Below are 14,449 nucleotides of genomic sequence, written 5' to 3'. Positions count from 1 at the left end.
CCTTCCTTCCTTCCTTCCTTCCTTCCTTCCTTCCTTCCTTCCTTCCTTCCTTCCTTCCTTCCTCCCTTTCTCCCTCCCTTCCTTTCTCCCTCCCTCCCTTCTTTCTTCCCTTCCTTCCTTCCTCCTTTCTTTCCTTCCTTTCTAGCTACCCATCTGTCTATTTTGCCATCTTCCTGCCATTTGTCCTACTTGGGATAGCTTCCTCCATTACTGACCTCTAGAAAAACCTGTCCTTAATCCCTGGTTAATCTGATCAACTATGGAACTTTGGTACCTGGACTGTGCTCTTTTAACTAGTGATTGAGTGCAGACTCATCTAGTCAATCATATCTAGGGCTTGCTAGATTAGGACAAACTTCATATTTTATATAGCCAACTACCCAGACCATTTTTACATTTTCCAAAGCATAAAACTTCACACTTTCACCTTACTCCCTTCTACTTTACACATTTTCCTCTCATCACAATAACCAAATCTATACTACTTTTCATTTTGGACAAAGTGGGAAAAGAGATAGGGAAGAAAAACAGTCTAACAACAACTTTGGGCAGCAACCAGGCTAATGACTTCACAAATACTATCACATTTGAGAAATAGTATTAGGATTAATGATTGCTTTATAAATCGCCATCCTTTTGACTTCCCAGATCAAATCTCCCATTCCTTGTATTATTCTTCTATATAGGTTTTGTTCTTCTATGGGAATATACTTTCTTTGAACTTCTGTATTTGGATCCCTAATGCTGAACACATTGTCAAACACAGTTAACACTTAACTTAATTGCTTATAAACTCGATTTCCACAGTTATAGAATTGAGGAAAAACATTTGCACGCCCTGCTTTTCAGGGTTACCCGAAAGACTTCTAAGAAACCTTAATGTGCACTAAGATGTATTTTTGTTGTTGTTACTATTATTATTAATTATAGCTTTGTGCATGTTTCTGTGGAAGAAATTAGTAAGCACAAAATCAATGTTCTTTAAATGATTAATTGAAGAATATTTTCTTAGAGTCAAAGTTGAATAGGCATGGTAGAATTGGAGGATGCTATTGGAACTTTGGTCCTAGAACAATGCTGTACATTACAAGTGTATACTAAATGTTCATAGGGATGAAAAATTAACTAGTAGTATCTATTTTAATCACTGATGTCCATGTCTCCTGGTGTTTATGGCTCCCCATTGCCCTATGATCAAATACTAATTCATTTGGCATTCAAAGCTCTTAATAGTTGGGCTTCCTCTTATTTTTACAGACAAATGTTGTATTTCTTCCTTTCAAATTCTCTACATTCTAGTCAAACTCATCCATATTCTTTCTCATATATGATTTTCCATATCTGGGCTCTGCCTTAAACAGGTTGTCCCATGTGACTGGGAAGATCTTATTTCTTACTCAAACTCATTAGAGTACCTAAGTTCCTTCAAGGTTCACATAAAGTACTACCTCTAAGAAAATACATTCCCTGATTCCTTCAAAATTCAGAGCTTTCTCACAATGGAATAATATATGCTTTACTTTTTATTAACATATGGGTATGTATTATTTCCCCTGGAGAACTTAGGCTCCCAGAGTATAGGTACCACTTCACGTTGTGGAGCTCATGACTAACACAGTGCCTGACACTGTAATAGTAATTAATGAATTAAATAAATGTAAAAATGAATCTCTATTGTAGAAGCCTAAGAATGAACTGGAAAGTTTCCATTACTTCAATATATCAGACAGCCTCTGAAGTTCTAGGAATGGGGGTGGTCCTTTGGACAGATGGACAGACTTTAGCAAATGACCTGATACATTCTACAAGGTAGGAATAATCCTAATCCGAGCCCCATTAATTCAGGGGTTACAGAGCGGTGATGCTTGAGGGTATAGGGCTTATTCTTAGATACTTGCCATGGAAGGTCTATAAAATAAAGGCTTGTAAATTGATACCATTAGACATAGTTCATGACAGTCCAATTTGAAAGAGGGGAATAAAAACTGAATGATCTGAGGACACTTATACTCTGTTTAGTACATAGTAGGTTCATATTAAATATTAATAATGATTATTTCCAAACTATTATTTCCATAAAGATGAGAATATATAGCATTTTCTTGAATATGTCACATATTTGCCCAATGCTAGCATTTTGTGGATGGAAGATATCTTTTTTTTTTTTTTTTTTTTTTTTTTTTTTTATGAGGAAACTCCTTTTATTAGGGAGATATCTTTGCTATGCTAAATCCAGGAATTGGTTAGAGGCAGCTCTTACTAACTTGGCAATTGGCAAATAATCAGTAAGAACATTTACACTTCAAAAATTGGCCAACACTGCAAATCAGTACTTAGTAATGTGTTGATTATCTATACTTAATAAAGTGATGATAATGCAAATCAATTTTTTTTCTGGAGAGTTTGACTGTTAAACATATGTCAGTCCACTCCTTTGTAGAAAGCTCAGGGATTGATTAATATTGAATTGATCAATAGCCTTAAGGCTATTAATAATAATAATAATAATGAAAATAAATCCAACAACAATTGGTTTGCAAAGTGCTTTATACCCACGGTCTCATTTGAGTCTCATAAACACCTTTGGCTACATAAGAACCCAGGTAGGGTAAATATACTAGATCAACCAACAAGCACTTATTGAGTATCTTCTATATGCCGATAAGATAAAGGTTACAGATACAGAGTATTAAAACGTCTTGTTCTGAAGGAGCATATTTTCTAATGGAGTAGAGAATGAATACACCCACTTATGTATACACTCACATATAACACATTTATATATAAAACATTTGCACAAATATGTATATAAAATATGCACAAACATATACAAGGATAGGTAATAAATATGTGTATATATATATACATAAACATATATATATACATATATATATATATACTATAAAATCAATACTCACACATTTTACAAGGTAGTGTAAAGACTGTCATGGAGAACATTAGCGATTGGGGACATCAGACAAAAGCTTCGGGTAGAAGGTCATCCTTGAGCTAACTTTTGAAGGAAGCCAGAGATTCTGCAAGGGAGAGTTGAAGTAGGAGAACATTCCAAATGGAGGACAACCAGTGCAAAGATACTAAGGTGGAAGATGGAGTGTATATGGAGAGTGAATAGCAACAAAACCAATTTGGTCGGGTACAGAATGAAGAACGGGAAGAACTGCATAATGATACTGGAAAGATCGATAGGGATGAGGTTATAAAAGACTTGGAGAGCTAAGCAGAAGAGCACTTCTTTATAATAGAGGCAACGAGGAACCAAAGGAGTTTTTGTGTAAGGGAGTGATCTGGTCAATCCAATGCTTGAGCGAAATCCCTTTGGCAAATTCTGTGTTTGGATGCCAAAGCCAAAGCAAAATGGTTCCTGCCACAAAGGAGTTTATTCTAATGTAATTCTAAATATACAGGGATCCCTCATCTATCACGGGAGCTACGTTCTGGAGACCCCTCAATAGTTGAAAATCCCCAAAGTAGTGGCGTTTTATTGATTTTATTATTTATATCTATTTTAAGGCTTTATAAACCCTTCCCACTTTCCTATAAGCCTTTTCCACACTCTTATTAACCTTTCCCACGCTCTTATAAACACGGAGCCAATCAGCGCCCAGGACATAGATGACAGCGCTGTGGTTGGTCACCTTTAATTCCATCAGCCAATAGTGTGCCATTTACCATCTCACTTGGGCAAATTTGCACAAGAGGTAATGGAGTACTGCATTCCATTGTGTACAGTGTGGTATTCAGCCGCAAAATCCTGTGATATAGCGAAAATTCCACAACACAGAATTATACATACAAATATATATATATGTGTGTGTGTGTGTTTGTGTGTGTGTGTGTGTATAAATATAAATATAAAAGGGACAACTGTAAACTATACACATATTTTTATAAGTATGAATACAAATGTACTATTCATTATGCACATGAGCAATTTGATTGTTGAAAAAGACAAAAGATAAATTTGGGGGAGAAAATCAACTTTTACTTAAAGAAAATGTCTAAATCAATTTATAAATGATGTAAGGCACTTCTTTTGTATGCAAACAATTTTCCTAAAGATGAGGGGACAGGCAAAAAGAAACAGCTTTTGTGTATGAAACATTTATGTGTGTGGAAACAATTTTTTCCTTTAAAATATGTGGACAGATTGATAGGACTGACTAGAGAAGTAAGAGGACCCTTTTGAGGACAAAGATATGAGTCTGGCTCAGGGCTTATTTGATTTATTTGTAAGTAAGTGTTCTTAGAGTTTGAGTGGTTAAAACTCCAGAGAATGGCAAATTAAATCATTGTTTAGTAACTGGAATGATTAAAAACTCTATTGGTTTTATTTTTTAATTAATTAGTTTCATTAAAGTTCTCAGGTATCATTGTTTTTTTAACTAACAGAAATGTGGATTTGAGTGGGAGATGTATAAGAACCTAAGTCAGAGGAGAAAGAAATGAGGTTCTGAGGAGGGTGTAGGAGAGAGAGAGAGAGAGAGAGAGAGAGAGAGAGAGAGAGAGAGAGATACCAGGTGGGACCTCCTGGGCACTGTTATTTTTAGAAAGGAACTTATACCATCAAACTCAGGTGACTGAGTGGGTGTTCCCAGTCACCAGCTACCTAGGGGAATACAAAAGGCACAGCTTCCCAAACCAATATCCCTAGGAGCATAGCAGTATCAAGAAGAGTCCCTTCAATTTATTTTATAACAGACCCTCCATAAGCTTCTTTATGTCTCAGAGCCTTAAATCAATGGTATCATTCTAAAAAAGAGACCCCTAAATGGTACAGAGGGATCCCTATAGGTGCTTAATAATTTGGAAAACCATGAATTAACATTATACACGTTTAATTGTATTTTTAATTATTTTGTTAAATATTTTCCAATTACATTTTAATCTGGTTTTTGGACTGCATATGGCTCAGGTTGGGTGTTTGACAGCTTTGCCTTACACTACTTTCCAGGACAGTAGGTGAAGAGTGGCTGCCAACCTTGATAGATGAAAGGAATCTTCATTTCACACAAGAACTCTTTTCCTTAGTATGAATAAAAAGGAAGCAAAAATGTGTTCCTAATTTTGTTAGACAAAGACAAACCTTCTTCCTGCTCAAAAATGTGCATGTTTTTTAATTATTTCAATCAGTCTAATTACAGAGTTTAATAAACCAGTGATTTTCTGGATATTACTCTTCTTTTAGTGGGAAAATTTTTAATATCGTCTCCAACAAGAACAACAAATCACCCTGACATTCCTTTTTTCCCCTTCAAATTTCCTTTATATTTGACTCTCTGTTGCTCTTCCTCTTTTGTGAAGTACTTAAAACTGTATGCAAAGGACTCCCCAAAGGCTTTGTGCTGGAGAGCTATGTCTAGTGTACAACGTAGAGTTAATTAGGTGAGGCAAACAGAATGCAGAGATTAGCATAAAGTACAGTTAACCATGTCTGCCATATGTTCTGCTGTACTTTCTTACTGGAGATGGAGAAATGATTATAGAGTAACTTCATGTTCTACTTTGGCTATAATTTACATAAGAGCCACTACACTCAGATGATGCTAATAGCTTGAGACAAACCTTCAGAACTAATGAAAGCCACAGTTCAGAATTATACACCTAATACCTTACCACAATAGAAATCAGTCGGATAATATTAGGGGGTAATCATATGCCTCATCTGGGTCTTGTCCCATTTCTCAAGGTTGCCCCAAGCACTAAAATGCTACTTAGATGTTATTTCCTAGTTAGGTATGCTATTTCGGTGAAATTGATTTTTCATGGATTATCTTCTATTGTGAGTCAATCACAGTTGTATACTGCTATGCAATTACTAGGATGGCTTGATTTAAAAATAATCTCTAATATTACAGTTTGGAATAGGCAAGTCATACCAGGTTTCAAATACATGTTTTTGTATGGACTGTATTCTCTATAATTCTCTATAATTTATTCAAAGAATTATTCAAAGAATCTAACTAATTTCAATGACGGATTGACACAGAAATAATCTAGGGACTTCACATTCTAGTTTTCATGGGTGTATTTGGCATCCTTATCTATTGTATTCTTTCTGAAAATACTTCCCAATGACAGTATTCCTCCTTGTGATAATAATGCCCAACATTTCTTTAAGGTTGGCAAAACACTTTACATATAAATTTAATTTGAATGGAAGTATGGAGCAGTCTAATGGAATCTTGAATCCAAAGTCAAAGGATATTGGTTTCAATGTATACTCTCCTATTTGTGACCTAACTGACAGTGGACAAGCTATGTTATTTCTCTGGAAATCAGTTTTCTCACCAATGAAATGAGGAAGTTGGATTATATAACTTCTAAAATCCCTTCCAACTTCTATGATCCCCAAAATAAATTTATAAAGTAGGTACTACTATTATCACCATTTTTTTAAAATCAGGAAACTGGCACTTAAAAGAATTAAGTGGCTTTTTAAGGGTTACTCTGAACTCTAAATCAGACATGCATTTACTATTCCATTGTTGTTTCAATAAAATTCCGAATTTAAAAATAGTATCAGCAATAAGGTAGATAACATAAATGGTAATAGAGCTTTAAAAAGAAAGCTTTAAATTAGAGGTTCATAACTTTTTTTAATGTCATGGATCCCTTAGGCAGACTGATAAAATCTTTGGGTCCATTATCTGAATAATGCTTTTAAATGTTCAACACAAAATTAAAATATTATTAAAAAGGAAAATATCAATAATAATTGAAATAATCTCTCTTTCAAAACACATATTTACACAGGTCAAAACCCCCTGCTTTGGATGAAAATATAATTGTATTTCTGATTGTTTTTCAAATGTGTATTTATTTCAAATCTGTAGAATATAAGTTTCTGGAGGTAAAGGTCCAATTTTGTTTTTGTATCTTCATTGCCTAGCATACAATGAGTGCTCAATAGATGCTTATTCAATTGTATTGAATAATCATCTTATATTATCTTCCTGAAAATATACCAATCTTCACAGGGATATGTTTACTCTGTAATGTTTTAATCAGTGGCTTTATAGTATTTTCAAGTGTAAATATTTGTCTATTCAAACTTGACATTCCATTTTTCTTAATATCTTGTCCTTGGCAAGCTTTCTTCTCTGCTTAAAGTGTTCTCCTTCCTTACCTCAGAATGGAATGGAGTGGTTTGGAATGTTTGTGGAATTTAATCAAAATATAGGAAATAAACTAAAATATTCAAATTAGGAACAAATAATTTTATTATCATCCTAAAAGTCAGTGTGGCTTATACTGAATTAAGTGTTAGTAAAAACAAGTAAATAAGCTACCTCTAGCTTGCTGCAAGTCCATTCTAAGCCATTTAGCCTCTCTGAGTCCAACTTTCCATCTTTAAAATAGGAATGATACTATTTATAGTACCTACCTCATAGTGTTGTTTTTAAGCTGGAATGGCGTCATATAGATAATGAGATTTGCAAAACCTAAAGCACTAGAAATGCCAGTCATTGTTACAGGCTTAACTAAATTCATAACCAGATTGATTCCAGGATAATGACTTTTTCCATTCATATCAAATCATTTCATATGAGGAATTATGAAGGAGAAATGGAATAATGGATATTGCTAGAGAAATATATGAGCAAAAATGAAGATTGCCTGGTTAGGTGTTCACAGTGAGGAACTCCTATTAGACAACCCTTTTATTCCATTTTTAGCCTCTTATATCAAGATAGCAAGGAAGATCTCCAAAACATCTTGTCTAACCCTGTGGCAAACTAATGGAAGGAGCATAAGATCATTGATATAGAGGTAGAAGTGATGTTGGAAGTCATCAAATCCAATCTTCTTATTTTTCAGATGAGGAAGTTGAAATACTAAGAAATTGAATGACATGACTATGTTCATATAGCTGAGGTGGGATTTGAACCCATCTCCCTGATTCCTATTGCACTGTCTTTGACATGGAGAAGAGTACAGTGAGATGGCTACCCATGTACAGGTTGTGATCTGCCTTGTGGGCTGTAGAAACAACATAGGTGAGGTCATGGCATCATTGAGGTACTTGAGTGCTGAGTACCAACTCAGGATACCACATACCAATAATGGCAAGCCCTTTAGAGGGGTAGGTGATGAGAGAAATGTCCTCAGGTGCATGTGGAGACAGAGAGGAGAGCAACCCAGCCCCGGGTCCCTCTGGCTTTCTAGTTACAAAATCTGGTGAACTCTGTGCTAGGTCAATGGCACACATGCCCACAGTGAGGGCTCTGAATTCCCCTTCCGGCACATGTGCTATAGGTTTGCCACCATGGCCAAATACTAGGACATAGAAGGTGGTGATTAGAAGAGTGAGTACTTTTACTAGTGAAATCACATATCTTTGATGTTTCTGCATGTCATTGAATTATTGTCAGTAGTTCTTTGAGTATGAGGGAAAGGATTTCAAAAGAATATAATGTCTTTGATGCAATGTCCCTTATTATTCCCTGATCAAATTTGGTGTTTAGCTAACCAAATCTATCACCAAACCTGTTTTATATTATATATCTCATTTGTTCTAACAATGAAGCATAAGGAAGTGAGGGGTAAGGTCCTTGCTCCCAAGGAAATTTCAGGTTAGCTAAGGAAGACAAGGAAACACACACACACACACACACACACACACACACACAGAAAAGATTTCATGAGTTCATAAGTTTAGAATAGGAAGGGATAGTTAATCCAAACCCTTAATTTTTACAAATAAAAAATTTGAGACGGAGACTACAAATGGTTTATTTAAAATAGTGCACACAGCTGGCACCAGAATCAGGATGTGATCCCATGTCTTCTGACTCCACAGTCAGTCGCCTCCTTACTGTTTAATACTTCCCAGTTCAATAGTAATACTGAATTATAAATATTTGCTGAATCATAGAAATATAGAAAGAGGAGAACATATAATAGAAAAATCAGAATTAGGATAGGAAATTAGGGCTTGTTTCAATTCATTTTATTCTTTAAAAAGTGTTTCATAGTCATTAGACTATTATTAAACCCCCCAAAAATATGTTTTATGTCATAAGACATTTCTATAGCTGAAAAAATTGGAATTATTATAAATATTCTTGGGGGTACTTGAAAAGACTTTTAATATTAAGTCAGTAAGTTGACAAACATTTATTAAGAGTTTATTATTTGCCAGGATGAATGAAGGGTGGACTGGAATTATAGACAGAAAAAGAACCTTGAGGGAGAAAGACTAACCAGAAGGCTATTACAAAAGTCCAAGTATGAGGCCTCAATGGCTTGCATCAGAGGGGAAACAATCATTTATTAAATGTCAATCACTGTACAGAGCACATTATACATCTTATCTTATTTGAGCCTCACAAAAATCCTGGAAAGTAGATGCTATCATTATTGCCTTTTTACAGTTTAGGAAACTAAGTAAGAGGTTAAATAACCTGCTCGAGGTCATTTGGCTATTATGTGTCAGGTTGGATTTGAACTCAAGTCTTTTTGATTTCAGGTGCAGGGCTCTTATCTACTGTACCACCTAGCTGGTCTCTAGGGGGACATATGTGAGAGACATCATAAAGACGGAAATGACAGGACATGGTAAGATATTATATAGGTGAGGTGAGAGAGAAAGAGGTCAAGAAGGACCCTTAGGATGCCAGCTTGAGTGACAGGGAGGACTGTATTTCTTGAGGCATTAACAGGGAATTTTGGAAGAAGAAAAGGTTTTAGGAAAAAGACAATAAGTTCTATTTTGGATATATAAAGTTGAAGACATCCAGCAGGCAGCTAATGATATGAGACTGGAGGTCAGAAAAAAAGCTAGGACTTGATGAATGGAAATAAGAATTATTTATAATTAGATAATGGGGATCTACTATGTTCCATAGCTTTATGGCTTACCCATTAAAGAGTCACTCAAGGTTTTTGAGCAAGGGAGTGTGTATGTCTAAGGAATAATGATCAGTCTGTCAGTGGTATGAAGGATAGACTTTGCAGGTAGTCTGGAGGGAGGAACGCCTTTTAGGAGGTTATGGAAATTATCTATATGGGTTGTAATGAGAGCTCTGACTGGAGTAGCATCATTGGAAATAGTGGGAGGGGGGAGTAGGGGTCCAGATGAAAATATTAGGAGATAGAATGGATGAGAATTATTAACTTGGATATGAGATATGAGAAAGAAGAAGAAACTGTCCAGGATAATCTGACGGTAATGCTCTTCATGTATAGATTTAAAGCTGGTAAAGGCTTCAGAGTGAATCTAGTCCAGTTCTCTCATGCTATGGAAGAGGTCACTGGGATACAGAGTAGTAGAGCTTTTTGCCCAAGGTCACTTTGGGACTGACAGAATAAGGATTCAAATCTAGGTCCTTCGACTTCAAACTTAGCTTTCTTTCCACTGTACTCTATGCCACCTAAGGAGGTGCAAATTTAGAAGATAATAAACTCCTTTCAGTAGAGAAGTAAGCTTAGGAGATTTTGAAGGCTCCTATTGTCAAAACAGCTTGATTCCATTTATAGGCAAATGTTAGTTTCCACAGCATGTTTGATCCCACTAGACCTGGTGTTCTGCCTCTGAATGAGGGTGATTTCACAGATACCACCGAATTTTAAAACAGAGAAGGAGCTCCCAAATCATCTCGCTCAGGTCCCTCATTTTGGAAAAAAAGGAAACATAGATATCCAGGCAAACAGTGAAAGATTGTGTCAAGGCTGGGGTTACATCTAAGCGAGGGCAAGAAGGAAAGCAAATAGCAGAAATAGTCAACATTTATTACACATGTGCCAAGCATGGTGCTTAAAGAAAGAATGGCAAAAAAACCCCCTCAAAAAACAACAAAAAAACCAGTCCTTACTCTCCAGAAGCAGACAATCTGATGGGGAGACATCAAAACTACTAGGAACAAATGAGATATATACAAAAACAATAGAGGCTAATATGGGAGAGGAAGGTATTAGCAACCGGGATGAGGCTAGTGGGACTGGGTAAGGGAACCTCCAGAAGGTAGGATTTGAGATGAAGGAAACTAGGGAAGGGCAGAGGTGAGGGGGCAAAATATTTCAGGGAAGGGGAACAGTCAGTACAATGGTATTGAGGCAGGAGGTGATGTCCTGTTTGAGGACTTGCTAGTGGACAAATGTAATTAGATTGTAGACTATGCAGAGAAACAAAGTATTAGATAACCAGAAAGGTAGAAAGGTTGCCAGAAGCTTTTAAAGTACAGCAAAAGAGTTCATATTTGATCTAGGAGGTAATAGAGATGATCCACGAAATCTAGTTGACGTGGTCAGATGTAACCTTTAGAAAAATCATTTTGGCAACTGACTTTAAATTGGAGTATGAAGGAATTTGAGGCAAGGACACCTCTTAGAAGGCTATTGCAGTCATCCGGAAGAAGAATGATCTGATCTAAGGTGGTGGCTATGTGATTGAGAGAAGAAGTGATGTTTGAAGGGAGAAGTAAGAGTGAGAATTTGAGGAAAACATTAAGTTTGTAAACTGGTGTGACTAGAGAAGATAATAATAATGTGGAAAAATATATCAGTTTAAGACTAGATTTTATTTTGTTTTAAATTTATTTTCTTTAATTTATTGTATTAATATAACACACACAGACATAATATTCATATATACATCTACACATACATATGTACATATGGAGGCTGACATTTTTTACCATATTAGAAAGCAATTTCTTTTAGGAAAAGAACTACTTCATTCCTTGCATTTTTATTCCTTAAGTGCTTAATAAATCCTTACTGATTGATTTTAGTCAGGTTAAATTGGTAAATTTGTTACTCGTTTACTACAAACTTCAGAGAGAGAGCATATATAATGTGTATTTATACATACATATATGTACCTTTATATTCATATAAATATTATATTTTCATTTTATTAAGGAGCATATTTTTGTTTAGAAAAAGCAAATATGTTTAGTGGAATTTTTATCTCCTTGGTCAGCAACCGATTACTGCCTTTCTTTAGAAATAGCTCAGTATAAGTAGACATTCCATCTGGGGGTTCTTTGTATTCCCCAAAGCCTAATATAGTGCCTAGCATATAGTAGCCACTTAATATATGCTTGTTGATTGATTGATGACAATAACAATTCCATTTCTAATTTTGGCTTACAGAGCAAATTTCCTCCCAACACTTTGGTGGGAAGGAGTTGGGACACAAGGGTGCCAGCCCTGGGCTTGAAGTTTAGAGGAGTTGGTTAGACCACCTCCCTTTTAGGGTTACTGTGAAGTACCTGACACATAGTAAATGCTTTAAATCTGTTCTTTTCTCCTTTGCTTCCCTTCCCTGTTCAAGTTTTGGCTCCATTATCACCTTGTACATGAATTTCCTCATCTGTAAAATGAAGGCAGGAAAGTGGAGACTAGAAGGTCTATAAGGTCACTTCCAGCTCTAAATTCTCTGACATAGGACAAATATTGTCTTCATTTTACCAGGAACAAAATGAAGCTCAAAAAAGATAATTGACTTAATTCTAGTTTCCCAACTCATGTCTGATTTCAAGTCCAAGAATGTTATTACTATACAACACTCCCTGAAAATGATATACCAACATCTTTGAGGGAATAGGCTAAGAATTGATAGTCATACAAGTAATATTTATTAAGCACCTACTAGGTGCCAGGTACATAATGAGCTGTTGATTTTTTTCATCATCATTTTCATCAATAAAAGTAATCACAACTATTTATTGAGAGCCAGGGGTGCACAGGGAATTTTGCCATGTATTGGGCTACAGAGAGGTATGAGCCATATTCTCTGCCCTAGAGGAATTTGTGATTCAGATCTGTGTGCAGTGACTAGAGTGTCAACGGATGAAATGAGGATGATGTCTGCTCCATTTACCTCACAGGGAGGAAAGTAGAAGATGAATCATATTAGAGTGCCCTGACTTATAAAAGCATTGGCTCAGTGAAATCCTGCATGGAGCAGATAATCTCCCCAGGTCTGGCAGTGATGTCATTCTGTTTTTTCAAACCTAATGTTTTGTCTCTTATGTTTTTTCTTTTTTTTCACAATTAGATTTATAATGTAGAGAAGTCCTGAAATTCTGAGGTCTACATGGAAGAAAAGAGCTGTGTGCTTGCTCTTTTTCCCCTCAAGTATTTCATGGATCCTAGAAATTAAAGTAAAAACTTCAAACAGCTGTGAAGTTCCTAGCTCTAAAACTGGAGAAAATAGAGTCAGAATAACTTCAGTGTTAGACACCATTTTCTCTGGTGCAAAATCTATCAGAGGAAGGATTATCTCCCATGACTAGCTGAGTGCCTGCCACATTGGGTCAAGCAATACATGCTTGTTGGCTGGTTGCCTGATTTCTAACTAGAAAGCCTTCTACAACATTCACAATCAATAATGACCTAACCCTTACCCTAAGACTTCGACTCCTATTAGGAGTCAGTGAGGTGAACAGCATGGGGTTAGACTACTTCCTGGGGCAACCTATTCTGCTTTTGAATTACTTTAATTAATTTCCAACTGTTTCCTTACTTCAAGCTTAAATGTACTTGTAACATCCATGATCTGAAGTGGGGTGAAACTGCCTCACAGAATTACATAGTACCCCCAGAACTCCAGTAGAGGGGGCAGTTGGGGCAGTTAAGAATGTGGGTATAAAAAGCCAGGACACCCAGCTTGCAAAACACACTCTTTGGGGGATCAAGGGTGGCTGGGAGAAAGGGTAGGATTGCTTCTCTTTTTGTTAGCACATCTCTGACCTCAGGGAGCAGCAGGGTGTTACTTTGCTGTTTACCTTATACAGACTAAAACAGGCTGTGTGTACTGGAAAATACCTCCAGTGCAGTATGGCAGCTAATCTCTAATTTAAATAGACCTTCAATCAAGATTATCCTCACCATCTTAAACTTGATAACATTAGATTAAGAGAAAAGTTAGTTTGTGAGGCAGTTGGAAGTTAAGTTATCCAAAGGCATTCCCTTCTGGGGAATGCTATATCTAACAAGTTTCAGGAAGATATTAGGTAGCTTTCCTTACCTTCAAACCTAGAACTTCCCTCCTTCCCCTGTTCTCCTGAAATTAATAAATCCCTTTCCTTGTTAAGTTTATGGGCCAGTGTGAAGTTATATTTAGACCTTACCAACCAATTCCATATATTAGCTAGGCCAAATCTTTATCCAGGCTAACACTGAACACAGCTATTGTCTGGAGAGCAAGACTTGCAGTTTTGAAGACATCCTGGATCTTGATCTACTTTAAACTTTAGGGAATAATCTTTTAACTGTGGAAAATTGCTAATCTCAGTGGGATTATTTCCTATCTGTCAACTAGTTTAGTTCAGGGATAACCAAGTCTAAATAGCCTCCAATCCTGATCTAAAAGGGAAATCTGTTAAACTATTATTCCTCTGGTTGTAACTGCCTCAGGAGGGGGAGGAGAAAGAATTCTATTCACTCATATCCCTCCCCCTTGCTAGGATAGCCAGCTTCA

This window comes from Gracilinanus agilis, chromosome 4 (assembly GCF_016433145.1).
Source record: "Gracilinanus agilis isolate LMUSP501 chromosome 4, AgileGrace, whole genome shotgun sequence".
NCBI classification, from domain to species: Eukaryota; Metazoa; Chordata; class Mammalia; order Didelphimorphia; family Didelphidae; genus Gracilinanus; species Gracilinanus agilis.
Note: the sequence above shows the minus strand (reverse complement) of the source record.